The following is a 15,084-nucleotide window of genomic DNA, read 5'->3' as shown; positions in this document are numbered from 1 at the left end:
TTGTCTCCCCTTGACCTGCGTGGGTTTTCTCCAGGTGCTCCGGTTTCCTCCCACACTCCAAAGACATACAAGTTTGTAGGTTGATTGGCTTGTTGTAAGTGTGTGTAGGATAGTGTATCTCTAAACTAAATTGAAAAATGACAAGAATAAAATTGGATCTCATTATATCCTGATTATTAAGTGCCCTCTAATATGCAATTACAGTTACATAACATGTTGAAGAAGGAACTGCAGGTGCTGGAAAAAGTGCTGGAGAAACTCAGCAGATGCGGCAGCATCTATGGAGCGAAGGAAATAGTCTGAGTCTGTGGAGGGGTTTCGGCCCGAAACGTTGCCTATTTCCTTCGCTCCATAGATGCTGCCGCACCCGCTGAGGTGCTCCAGCACTTTTGCCTACAGTTATATAACAAACTTCTAATTTGTCTTTACACATTATGTAAAGTCATAATGAATTGCAACGAATCTTCACCGTACAGCAAAGAGATTGCAATTTGCTTTTGGTGAGTAATGCTGATCCTGCATTATCTCCTGGGGGCCTTAGAGAGAACAAAGAGGGTCCTGGCATAGGGGGATCAACGAGAACAAAGGGGGATCCACTGTGGGGGGAGGGGGGGCCGCCGAGAACAAAGGGGGACCCATTGTGGGGGGCACCAAGAACAAAGACAGAAGGTTGGATATGGGTGGAAGGGGATAGGGGTGAGCAGAAAGAGAGGAGTTATAAAGGAAACCTTTGGCTGGCACTGCTTCTCATGAGGCATCTTATTCGGCATGGATGAGTTGGGCCGAAGGGCCTCTTTTCGTGTTATAAGACTAAAATAAAATTGGAACTTGGGGGTGGGAGATGGTGTGGAACATTGTGACAGTACCTGCTTCAACTACCTCCTCCAGCATCTTGTTCCATACACCCACCACTCATTGTGTGAAAAAGATACACCTCAGGTCCTTCCCATCAGCTGGAATGCGGTCCCAACCTCTCATCAACCTCATTGGAGATCTTTAGACTTTAAGTTATCAGACTTAATCAGGCTTCAGTGTTATATCTTGCACTTGAAAGGGTTCAGAAAAGATTTATGAGGACGTTACCAGGACTAGAGGGTGTGAGCCATAGGGAGAGGTTGAGTAGGCTGGGTCTCTATTCCATGGAGCGCAGGAGGATGAGGGGTGATCTTATAGAGGTGTATAAAATCATGAGAGGAATAGATCGGGTAGATGCACAGAGTCTTTTACCAGAGTAGGGGAATGTAGGACTAGATGACATAGGTTTAAGGTGAAGGGGAAAAGATTTAATAGGAATCCGAGGGGTAACTTTTTCACACAGATGGGTGTATGGAACAAGTTGCCACAGGGGGCTAGTTGAGGCTGGGACTACCCCATCGTTTAAGAAACAGTTGGACAGGTACATGGATAGGACAGGTTTGGAAGGTTATTGACCAAGCGAAGGCAAGTGTGACTAGTGTAGATGGGACATTGTTGGCTGGTGTGTACAATTTGGGCCGAAGGACCTGTTTCCACACTGTATCACTCTATGACTCTAAATGTTACACCCTCTCTACTTTATCTGTGAACTGTGGATGGCTTGATTGTATTCTTGCGTCGTCTTTTAATTTTATTTGAGTTTAGTTTAGAGATACAGTGCGGAAACAGGCCCTTCGGCCCACCGAGTCTGTACCGGCCACTAACACTATCCTACACACACACACACCAGGGCCAATTTACAATTTTACCGAAACCAATTAGCCCACAAACCTGTACATCTTTACGTCTTTGGACTGTGGGGGGAAACTGGAGCACCCAGAGAAAACCCACGCAGGTCACGGGGAGAACGTACTAACTCCATACAAACAGGATCAAACCTGAATCTCTGGCGCTGTACTCCTGCGCTGCTCCACCGTACCACTCATCTTTCCTGGACTGAACAGCACGCAAACAAATACTTAATGCCTCTGTCCCACTTGGGAAACCAGAACGGAAACCTCTGGAGACTTTGCGCCCCACCCCAGGTTTCCGTGCGGTTCCCGAGAGGTTGCAGGTGGTTGCCGGAGGTTGCAGGTAGTGGACGCAGGTAGGGAGACTGACAAAAACCTCCGGGAACCTTGGTTGGGGCACAAAGTCTCCAGAGGTTTCTGTTCAGGTTTCCGTTCAGGTTTCCTAAGTGGGACAGGGGCATTAGGCCCCGGATACTCAGTTTACACTACAAACTGGCCAGCGTTGTTCTGTCAAATACAGCCCAGGGCACACCACAATCCCTCCCTCCACCTTTAATCCTTTACTCCCAACTTGACTGTTTCTCCTCATGCTTTGCCACAACTGCTCGAACCCTTCTCTTCATATTGTCCTGCAGACATCAATGATCGATGAAGAAATGGAGCAGGTCCTTACCCAGTAATGCCAGCATCACCAGCAGCATCGACTTCTTCACGTAGGGACACACCTGGAGGGGAAACACACACAAGTCAGTCGGCTATTGAACCCAACCCCGTATCAAGCAAGATGAGACTAAGGGTACAATGCTTTTTTTTTAGTAAAGATACAGTTTAAAGGACAAGAGGGAGCAGCTGATTATGAGTCAGATCCCTGCTGATTTCTTCCAGCAGTATGTATTGTATTGTACTTGTATTGTACCCAGGGTAAGGCGGAAGAATGAGGGCCAGGGCAGTTTACTGTTCTGGATGTCAGATATGGGAGGTCATGGAGTCGGATAGCCCTCCAGACGTCCACATCTGCGCCAGGTGCATCGAGATGGAGCTCCTAAGGGACCGTATTAGGAACCTGGAGCAGCAGCTCGATTACCTCCGTCTGGTCAGGGAAAGTGAGGAGGTCATAGACAGGAGTTATAGGGAGGTGATCACTCCAAAACCACGGGAGACAGAAGTGGGTCACGCTTAGGAAGGACAACGGACAGAGGCAGGGACGAGTGAGTACCCCAGTGTCTGTAAACCTTGAAAATAAGTACTCCTGTTTGAGTACGGTTGGGGTGGACAGCCTGCCAGAGAGTAGCGACAGCGGCCGGGCCTTCAGCACAGAGACCGGCCCTGTTGCTCATAAGGGTAGGGAAAAGAAGATGAGTGCAATAGTAATTGGGGACCCTATACTTAGGGGGTCGGATAGATGATTCTGTGGACGCAGTCAGGAGACCCGGATGGTAGTCTGCCTCCCTAGTGCCAGGGTCTCGAATGTGTCTCAACGCGTCCAAGATATCATGAAATCAGAGGGAGAGGAGCCTGAGGTCGTGGTACATATAGGTACCAATGACATATGTAAAAAAAGAGAAGAGGTCCTGAAGGGAGAATTTAGGGAGTTGGGAGGAGAGTTAACGAAAAGGGCCAAAAAAGTAACATTCTCAGGATTACTGCCTGTGCCATGCGAAAGTGAGAGTAGGAATGGAGCGAGGTGGAGGATAAATGCCTGGCTGAAGGACTGGTGCAGTGGGCAGGGATTCAAGTTTCTGGATCATTGGGACTTCTTTTATGGAAGGTGTGACCTGTACAGAAAGGACGGGTTGCCCTTGAACCCGAGGGGGACCAATATCCTGGCGGGGAGATTTGCAAAGGCTACTGGGGAAACTTTAAACTAGAATGGTTGGGGGGAGGGACTCAAATAGAGAAAGCTAGTAGACAGAGTGTGAGGCAGGAGGGAGAGAAGGGAAGCACTCGGACCCAACATCTAGGGGAGGTAGAAGAAAAAGACAATAAACTGAGAATAAGAGGTGGTGGGTTTCTTAAATGTGCATATTTTAATGCTAGAAGCATTGTAGGAAAGGTGGATGAGCTTAGAGCCTGGATTGACACCTGGAAATATGGTGTTGTGGCGATCAGTGAAACATGGTTGCAGGAGGGCTGTGATTGGAAACTAAATATTCCAGGATTTTGTTGCTTCAGGTGTGATCGAATTGGGGGGGCAAGAGGTGGAGGTGTTGAATTGCTTGTCAGGGAAGATATTACAGCAGTGCTTTGGCAGGATAGATTAGAGGGCACGTCTAGGGAGGCTATTTGGGTGGAACTGAGAAGTGGGAAAGATATAACAACACTTATAGGGGTGTATTATAGACCGCCAAATGGGGAGCGAGAATTGGAAGATCAAATATGTAAGGAGATAGCAGATATTAGTAGTAAGCACAAGGTAGTGATTGTGGGAGATTTTAATTTTCCACACATCGATTGGGAAACACATTCTGTAAATGGGCTGGATGGTTTGGAGTTTGTAAAATGTGTGCAGGATAGTTTTTTGCAGCAATACGTAGACGTGCCTACTAGAGAAGGGGCAATGCTGGACCTCCTGTTAGGAAATGAGACAGGTCAGGTGGCTGAGGTATGCGTTGGGGAGCACTTCGGGTCCAGTGATCACAATACCATTTGTTTCAATATAATTATAGAGAGGGTCAGAACTGGACCTAGGGGTGAGATTATTGATTAAAGAAATGCTAACTTTGATGAGATGCGAAAGGATTTAATAGGAGTGAATTGGGACATTTTGTTTTATGGGAAGGATGTAGAAGAGAAATGGAGGACATTTAAAGGGGAACTTTTAAGAGTACAGCATCTTTATGTCCCTGTTCGGTTGAAAGGAAATAGTAAAAATTGGAAAGAGCCATGGTTTTCAAGGGAAATTGGACGCGGTTCGGAAAAAGAGAGAGATCTACAATAATTATAGGCAGCTTGGAGTGAATGAGGTGCTTGAGGAGTATAAGGAATGTAAAAATAATCTTAAGAAATAAATTAGAAAAGCTAAAAGAAGATATGAGGTTGCTTTGGCAAGTAAGGTGAAAGTAAATCCAATGGGTTTCTACAGCTATATTAATAGCAAAAGGATAACGAGAGATAACAATTGGTCCATTAGAGAGAAAGATTGGACAGCTATCTGCAGAGCCAAAAGAGATGGGGGAGATATTGAACAATTTCTTTTCTTCGGTATTCACCAAGGAGAAGGATATTGAATTATGTGAGGTAAGGGAAACAAGTAGAGGAGCTATGGTCACTATGAGATTCAAAGAAAAAGAAGTACTGACACTTTTGAAAAATATAAAAGTGGATAAGTCTCCAGGTCCTGACAGGATATTCCCTAGGACATTGAGGGAAGTTAATGTAGAAATAGCAGGGGCTATGACAGAAATATTTCAAATGTCATTAGAAACGGGAATAGTGCCCGAGGATTGGCGTACTGCGCATGTTGTTCCATTGTTTAAAAAGGGTTCTAAGGGTAAACCTAGCAATCATAGACCTGTTAGTTTGACTTCAGTGGCGGGCAAATTAATGGAAAAGATACTTAGAGATAATATTTATAAGCATCTGGATAAACAGGGTCTGATTAGGGACAGTCAACATGGATTTGTGCTTGGAAGGTCATGTTTGACTAATCTTCTTGAATTTTTTGAAGAGTGTGGTAAAGAAAGCTTTTGGTATGCTAGCCTTTATAAATCAGAGCATTGAGTATAGAAGTTGGGATGTCATGTTAAAACTGTACAAAGCATTAGTGAGACCAATTCTGGTGTATGGTGTACAATTTTGGTCGCCCACTTATAGGAAGGATGTCAACAAAATAGAGAGAGTACAGAGGAGATTTACTAGAATGTTGCCTGGGTTTCAGCAACTAAGTTACGGAGAAAGGTTGAATAAGTTAGGTCTTTATTCTTTGGAGCGCAGAAGGTTAAGGGGGGACTTGATAGAGGTCTTTAAAATGATGAGAGGGATAGACAGAGTTGACGTGGATAAGCTTTTCCCATTAAGAGTAGGGAAGTTTCAAACAAGAGGACATTACTTCACAATTAAGGGACTGAAGTTTAGGGGTAACATGAGGGGATACATCTTTACTCAGAGAGTGGTAGCTGTGTGGAATGAGCTTCCAGTGGAAGTGGTGGAGGCAGGTTCGATTTTATCATTTAAACATAAATTGGACAGGTATATGGATGGGAAATGAATGGAGGGTTATGGTCTGATTGCAGATAGATGGGACTAGGGGAAAATAAGTGTTCGGCACGGACTTGTAGGGCCGAGATGGCCTGATTCCGTGTTGTAATTGATCTGGTTATATGGTTATATGGTTAAGATGGACACAAAAAGCTGCCGTAACTCAGTGGGTCGGGCAGCATCTCTGGAGTCTGATGACGTCACCCATTCCTTCTCTCCAGAGACGCCGCCCGAACCGCTGAGTTTCTCTAGCTTCTTGTGTCTATCTTCAGTTTAAAACAGCATCTCCAGTTCCTTCCCACACACACACGTTACAAGCAAATTGAATGCTCCCATCAAACAGACAGAATCAGGTCAATTATTATGGTCAAGAGATGGACAGATCCCTCCATGGACCCACGCTGCTGACAGACCTTCACTCCACACACCCAAAGCTCAGAGCCACGGTGACACTGATCCAAAAATTAGTCAACCTACAGTACAGGATCAGAGGGTGTATCTGGGGTAGAGTGTGGGCAAGCTATCTTGTAGTCCATGGCTCAGAGAGTCAGATGGCCTCCTTCTGCACCTATTTTTCTATGTTTTTTCTAAGTTTCTAGTGGGTTTATGTGGGGTAGTACAAGTCGGTTGGCCTGTGGTGCGTTTACCTGGGGTACAATAAATGGGTTATCATTTTTTAAGTTTAGTTTAAAGGCACAGCACAAAAACAGGTCCTTCGGCCCACCGAATCCGCACTGACCAACGATTCCTGCCCACTGACACTACCTTATACAGACAAGAGTCATAGAGTGATACAGTTTGGAAACAGGCCCTTCGACCCAACTTGCCCACACCGACCAGCAATGTCCCAGCTACAACAGTCTCACTTGCCTGCGCTTAGTCCATATTCCTCCAAACCTGTCGTATTTATGTACCTATCTAACTGATTTTTAAAACGATGGGGTAGTCTCAACCTTAACTACCTCCTCTGGCAACTTGTTCCATACACCCACCACCTTTTGTGAGAAAACGTTACCCTTTGGATTACTATTAAATCTTTTCCTCTTCACATTGAACATATGTCCTCTGGTCCTCGATTCCCCTACTCTGGACAAGAAACTGTGCGTCTACCCGATCTATTCCTCTCATGATTTTGTATACCTTTGTGAGACACGACCTCCCATGCACAAAATCATGCTGACTATCCCCAATCAGCCCCCGCCCATCCAAATGTCTGTATAGCCTATCCCTCAGAATACTCTCTAGTAACTTTCCAGCTACAGATGCTAAGCACACCGGCCATGAGTTCCCAGCATTTTCCCTGCAGCCGTTCTTGAAAAGAGGCACAACATTTTCCACCCTCCAGTCTCCGAGTACCCCTCCAGTATTTAAGGACGACTCGTAAATTTCAACCAGGGCTCCCGCAATTTCCCCTCTAGTTTCCCACAATGCCCTCGGATATATCTGATCAGGTCCCGGAAATTTGTCTACCTTCAAACACAACAGTACCTTCAGTACTTCCTCGACGGTAACACTGACTGCCCGCAAGACACTTCCATTGATGGCTCCAAGTTCCTCCGTCCTACAGTCCTAGCGGAGCTGGTTCTTACCCTGAACAATTTTTCCTTTGACTCTTCCCATTTCCTCCAAATCCAAGGCATAGTTATGGGCATGCCCATGGGCCCCAGCTATGCCTGCCTCTTTGTAGGGTACGTCAAACATTTCTTATTCAAGGCGTACCGTGGCCCTATCCCCGAACTCTACCCCCGCCACATTGACGAGTGCATTGGTGCTACCTCCTGCGCCCATGCAGAACTCACTAACTTCATCCACTAACTTCCATCCGGCATTCAAATTTCCTGGATCATTTCCGACATCTCCATACCAATGCTACACCTCACTATCTCCATCGCAGGTAACAGACTACTGACCGACATCTAATACAAACCCACTGATTTCCATGGCTATCTGGACTACACTTCTTCCCACCCTGCTTCCTGAAAGGACTCTATCCCCTACTCACAATTCCTCCGACTACGCCGCATCTGCACCCGGGATGAGGTGTTCCAAACCAAGACATCTGAGACGTTTTCATTCTTTAGGGAATGGCGGTTCCCCTCTTCGACTGTAGATGAGGCTCTCACCAGGGTCTCCACTATATCCCGTAGCTCCGCTCTCAATCCCCATCCCCACTCTTGTAACAAGGGCAGAGTCCCCCTTGTCCTCACCTTCCACACTACCAGCCGTCACATACAACAGATAATCCTTCGACATTTTCGCCACCTCCAACGGGATCCCACGACTGGCCACATCTTCTCATCTCCTCCCCTTTCTGCTTTACGCAGGGACCGCTCCCTCCGTAACTCCCTGGTCAATTCTTCCCTTCTCACCCAAACCACCTCCTCCCCTGGTACTTTCCCTTGAAACCGCAGGAAATGCTACACTTGTCGCTTTACCTCCGCCTTGACTCCATCCAAGGACCTAAGCAGTCTTTGCAGGTGAGGCATAGGTTCACCTGCACCTCCCTCCAACCTCACCTATTGCATCCGTTGCTCTAGGTGTCAACTGCTTTACATCAGTGAGACCAAGCATAGGCTTGGCGGTCGCTTCACCCAACACCTCCGCACAGTTCGCATTAACAAACCTGATCTCCCGGTGGCTCAGCACTTCTACTTCCCCTCCCATTCCAAATGCGACTTCTCTGACCTGGGCCTCATCCATGGCCAGAGTGAGACCCATCGCAAATTGGAGGTGCAGCACCTCATATTTCGCTTGGGTAGTTTCCTCCCCAGCGGTATGAACATTGACTTCTCCAATTTCAGATAATCCTCGCTTTCTCCCTCCTTCCCCTTCCCTTTCCAGCTCTCCCACAGCCCACTGTCTACTCCTCTTCCTTACTTCTTCCCGCCCCCCCCCCCCCTCATCAGTCTGAAGAAGGTTCTCGACCCAATAGGTCACCTATTCCTTTGCTCCATAGATGCTGCCTCGCCCGCTGAGTTTCTCTAGCATTTTTGTCTACCTTCCGTCCTACTGTCTTTCTCCTCGGTAAATACAGAGGAGAAATATTCATTGAGGACCTTGCCCATATCCTGTCGCTCCACACAGATATGACTTATTTGATTCCTGAGAGGTACCACTCATCTCTCTGGTTACCCTTTTCCCCCTTACGGATTTATAAAATCTTTTGGGATTGTCGCTACCCACCACAGTGGCCAACGCCTCAATTTCCCTCGTCAGCCAAGCTTCCTTACGTTTGCTTGCTTTGCCCTTCACTCTATACGGGGACATACATATCCTGAGCTTTCGTCAGCACACTTAAAACATCCCACTTTTCCCCTATAATAACATGCTCCAGTTAACTTGAGCAAGAAATTCTCTCATGCCCTCAAAGTTGGCCTTAACCCAGTTGTTCATTTTAACACGTGTACCCTCTCCGTCCCCATCCTTAACTATCTTAAACCTAATCGAACTGTGGTCAATGGACCCAAAAGGCTCCTCCACACACACTACATTAACTTGCCTTTCCCAATTTCCCAATGCTAGATCCAGTGTTGCCCTCTCACATGTGGGGGCCTCCACATACTGCTTAAAAAACTCTCCTGAACACTTTTGAGGAATTGCACCCCATTTAAATCCTTCACGCTATGATTTTCCCAGTCTATATTGGGAAAGTTAAAATCCACTTCTACAACAACCTATTTGACCTGCAGCTGTCTGCAATCTCCCGGCACATTTGTTCTTCTAATTCCCGTTGATTATTTGGGGGTCTGTAGTACCCCCTCAACAAGATGACCTTCCCTTTCTTGTTCCTCAACTCCACCCATATAGCCTCACTAGACGATCCGTCTGTAATGTCACCTCTGAACACTGCCGTGACATCCTCATCAACCAACAATGCAGCCCCCCCACCTCTTTTTCCCTTACACCTGTTTCTCCCGAAGCTCCCGTAGCCCAAAACATTGAGCTGCCAGTCCTGCCCCTCCCTTAACCAGGTTTCATTCTTAGCTACAACGTCGCAGTCGCTCGTACCTATCCATGCCCAAAGCACATCTGCCTTACCCGTCAGCCCCCCCCCCCCCCCCCCCCCCCCCCCCCCCCCCCCCCCCCCCCCCCCCCCCCCCCCCCTTGCCTAGGGACAATTTCCAATTAAACTAAGCCAATCAACCTACAAACCTGTACGTCTTTGGAATGTGGGAGGAAACCGGAGGTACCGGGGAAACCCCACTCAGGTCATGGGGAGAACGTAGAAACTCTGAACAGACAGCACCCGTAGTCAGGATGGAATCTGGGTCTCTGCCGCTGAAAGCGTTGTAAGGCATCGTCGGGTACAGTGAGAATGGGCTATTCTACGGCGAGTTTACCTGTAGTAGTGAGAGTGGGCTGTTCTGTGGTGAGTTTATCAGGGGTCAGTGTGGGAGGGTGTGTTCAGTACAGAGGTGGGGAGGAGATGGAGGAGGCAGCAGGGATGGGTGACTGCTTCTGTTGACCAGATGGAGGAAGGGAGTCTGTGGATCCCCGATCACGTACCTGAACGGAGTAAAGACATCGATCAAGGAGATAGCCGTTGTTAACTGGTACAAGGCTGTGCCCAACCACCAGTACACCAGGGACAAAGCTTTTTCTGAAAGAGACAGCAACACAACATTAGACAACGTTGGTCCCGATGCTTCCCATCAGTGGAAACGGAGAGAGCTCAGACTCTCCCACACGGAACCCACTGATACTGTGGAACCACGTCAGGCTGAGAGACCTTCTCCCCTGCAGGGACCGCCACAGAAAGTCCACCGCAAGGGGCCACAGTTTAAGAATAAGGAGTAAGCCATTTAGAACAGAGACGAGGAAACACGTTTTCTCACAGAGAGTGGTGAGTCTGTGAAATTCTCTGCCTCAGAGGGTGGTAGAGGCAGGGTCTCTGGATGCTTTCAAGAGAGAACTAAATAGGGCTCTTAAAAATAGCAGTCAGGGGATTGGGGATTAGGCAGGAAAGGGGTACTGATTGGGGATGATCATCCATGATCACATTGAATGGCGGTGCTGGCTCAAAGGGCCAAATGGCCTACTCCTGCACCTATTGTCTATTATCACACAACCAACATTGGCAAAGATAGACACAAAAAGTTGGAGTAACTCAACGGGACAGACAGCATCTCTGGAGAAAAGGAATAGGTGACGTTTCGGGTCGAGACCCTTCTTCAGACTGATGTCAGGGAAAAGGGAACCAAGCGATATAGACTGTGATGTAGAGAGATATGGAACAAATGAATGAACAGTATGCAAAAAAGTAACGATGATCAAGGAAACAGTCCATTGTTAGTTGTCGGTACACAAAATTGCTGGGGAAACTCAGCAGGTGCAGCAGCATCTATGGAGCGAAGGAAATAGGCGGCGTTTCGGGTGTTAAACCCTTCTTCAGACATTGTTAGTTGTCTGTGGGCTTGGTGTCAACGAATTATACAGACAATGAAACTCACCAATACGACAGTGAAACAGGTACAACGACTAAGGAGGAGAGGGACGGAGAGGGAGGGTTACTTAAAGTTGGAGAAATGTATATTTGCTGAGCATGGGCGTCTGCTGATCACCACAATGCTGTGTGTGAGCTTGGCCGCGGTCCACCATGTTGCACTACATTTCAAAAGCATCCTCGGTGCCACACAGCTGGGGAAATCTAAAGGAGATCATATTATTCCATCGCCCCAGTGACCCTGGAGCACAAACCAGGCCTCCCTTAGGTGTTACAACGTGACTTCAGTCGGGATCGAGTAACCGAGCATTGACAGTCAGTCGTCTCTTGACCCTATGGTCCTCTCGGCAGCTCACCACTCATCTCAGTGAGTGACCCAGTCGGGCTGAGGGAACACACTAGGGTACCAAGCTGGAATGCGGCTTCCTCCCGCACTGACTGTGGTCCTAGGCTGCACGAACAACAGAACACTGGGGACCAGGCCTTGTGCAAACCCTGGGAGTTTAAGGAAGGAGCAGCATGCTCTACCTCACCACTGGGTCCAGTATCAGCAGGGCACTGGTTGACTGGAGCAGAGTTTTGGGGCCATGGAGCACAGAAGAGGGTAGATTAGTAATGCAGGTACCTGGAGATAGCAGCGAGATCCAGCCCCACAGCTTGGCAAGGCAAGAGTTTGATTCAGAGTAGGCCAAACCTGGGGTTGGGAACGAAGAGCAAGATGTCAACAAAGCAAACTTCTCTCTCAAGGTTTGCAATGTTCAAAGGGCCACGTGGCCCAATATTTCAGATTCAAATTCAAAGATTCAAAAACTTTATTGTCATTGTGCAGTGTACAAGTACAGAGACAACGAAATGCAGTTAGCATCTCACCCAGAATTGGGAACACAGAATGATGGAACAGTAAATATGTATATGTATATACTGTAGCAGTAGTGCAATTTCCGGGGAGGGAGATCAGTCACTGGGGGAAGGAGTGACCGAGGGGGGGGGGGATGACTGGTAATCACCAAGGCCCCTCACCTGCCCCAGTAACGGACCCTCATACCCCACCCGCTCCATTTACCCTCCCCACCATCAGCCCGTTTACAAGTCCCTCACCCCGTTCCCCGTAACAGCATATGAACCCCCCCATGTCCCGACACCCGTGCCTTGTTATAGCCCACTCAACCTCACCCTTCCCCAGCAATGAGATGTTCACCCCCACCCCCGACATCCTCCACTCTCCCACAAACCCCCCCCCCCCTCCCACCCCCCCCCCCCCCCCCCCCCCCCCACCCTCCACTCACCCACACCCCCAACATCCTCCACTCACCAACAAACCACCCCCAACATCCTCCACTCACCCACTAACTCTCCCGACACCCTCAACATCATGCACTCACCCACCCTGTCCACACCTTAGCAACATCCCCAATTCACCCAGTGCCCACACCCAACATCTACCACACACCCACCTTGTCCCCACCCTGGTTACATCCTCCATTCACCAACCCACCTTGTCCATGCCCTAGTAACTGCCCACATCCATCTGCCCCACCGTATAAGATCTCCCACCCACCCTGTCCACACCTAGTAACATCTTCCACACCCACCCGTCTACACCCTTGTAACATCTTCCTCTCACCCTTCCACCCTAGTAACACCTCCCACCCACTCATCCACCCACCGCAGTAAGTGCCCGCTCAGCTGCCCCACTGCCCAACTTCATTCAATATTAAAACTATAAAGCCTCTGTTCCAGCCCCAGCCAGTGTGTCCTCTCTCCCGTTAGTGCAACGTGCCGCACGTTAGCTGTTCAGGATGAGGGACGTGGGATGTGAGATGATGAACGTTCCACCTACCCTGCAGCTCATCCTGGGAGGAGTTGCCAGATGTCGATGACAAGTAGCTGTTGGAAGAAGTGGAAGGCGCTGTCAGTATCCCCATCCTGCCGGATGCTCTGTTCACTTTGTCTTTGTAGCTGTCCTCAAAGCTGGACGGCCCTCCGACTGCTGGATGCGCGATACAGGTTACTAAGGCAAGTCATCACAGGAAAATATTACAGCACCTCATATTTTGCTTGGACACCTTACAACCCAACAATATGATGTTCACATCTCTAACTTCAAGTAACCCTTGTTTTCCCTCTCTCTCTCCATCCCTCCACCATCCTAGCTCTCCGGTCATTTAACTGTCCTCCTGATTACATTTGATATTTGGATGCTTCGTTGTCACCTTCCCCTAGCTAACACTGATCTATTCTGCATTTTCTTAGAGCTTCGTCCCATTTGATCTCTTGTTTTCGCACCTTACCCTTCCAAATCTCCCTTTCCCCTGACTAAGTCTGAAGAAAGGTCTCGACCGATACGTCACACATTCCTTCTCTCCAGAATGTGTTTGACGGCACATTTGCTGGAGTTTAGAAGAATGAAAGGGCACCTCATTGAAACTTACCGAAAAGTGAAAGGTTTGGATAGAGTGGATGTGGAGAGGATGTTTCCATGTGTGGAAGAGTCCAGGTCTAGAGTTCATAGCCTCAAAATTAAACAACGCTCCTTTAGGAAGGAGATAAGCAGGAATGTCTTTAGTCAGAGGATGGTGAATCTGTGGCATTCTTTGCCACAGAAGGCTGTGGAGGCCAAGTCAGTGGATATTTTTCATGCAGAAATAGATAGATAAATTCTTGATTATGTTGGGTATAAATGCAGGAGTAGCAAGATGGATTCAACAGTGGCTGAATGGGACAAGCCAGAGGGTAATGGTGGATGGCTGTTTGTCGGGTTGGAGGCAGGTGCCTAGTGGGGTGCCTCAGGGATCTGTGTTGGGTCCTTTGTTGTTTGTCATGTACATCAATGATCTGGATGAAGGTGTGGTAAATTTGATTAGTAAGTATGCAGATGATACCAAGATAGGGGGTGTTGTGGATAATGAAGCGGATTTCCAAAGTCTACAGAGTGATTTAGGCCATTTGGAAGAATGGGCTGAAAGATGGCAGATGGAGTTTAATGCTGATAAATGTGAGGTGCTACACCTTCGCAGGACAAATCAAAATAGGACGTACATGGTAAATGGTAGGGAATTGAAGAATACAGTTGAACAGAGGGATCTGGGAATAACCGTGCATAGTTCCTTGAAGGTGGAATCTCATATAGATAGGGTGGTAAAGAAAGCTTTTGGTATGCTAGCCTTTATAAATCAGAGCATTGAGTATAGAAGCTGGGATGTAATGTTAAAATTGTACAAGGCATTGATGAGACCAAATCTGGAATATGCTGTACAATTGTGGTCGCCCAATTATAGGAAGGATGTCAACTAAATAGAGAGTGTACAGAGGAGATTTACTAGAATGTTGCCTGGGTTTCAGCAACTAAGTTGCAGAGAAAGGTTGAATAAGTTAGGTCTTTATGCTCTGGAGCGCAGAAGGTTAAGGGGGGACTTGATAGAGGTCTTTAAAATGATGAGAGGGATAGACAGAGTTGATGTGGACAAGCTTTTCCCTTTGAGAATAGGGAAGATTCAAACAAGAGGACATGACTTCAGAATTAAGGGACAGGAGTTTATGGGTCACATGAGGGAGAACCTCTTTACTCAGAGAGTGGTAGCGGTGTGGAATGAGCTTCCAGTGGAAGAGGTGGAGGCAGGTTCGTTGGTATCATTTAAAAATAAATTGGATAGGCATATGGATGAGAAGGGAATGGAGGGTTATGGTATGAGTGCAGGCAGGTGGGACTAAGGGAAAAAAGTTGTTCGGCACGGACAT

The sequence above is a fragment of the Amblyraja radiata genome, chromosome 5 (genome assembly GCF_010909765.2).
Source record: "Amblyraja radiata isolate CabotCenter1 chromosome 5, sAmbRad1.1.pri, whole genome shotgun sequence".
Classification (NCBI taxonomy): domain Eukaryota; kingdom Metazoa; phylum Chordata; class Chondrichthyes; order Rajiformes; family Rajidae; genus Amblyraja; species Amblyraja radiata.
Note: the sequence above shows the minus strand (reverse complement) of the source record.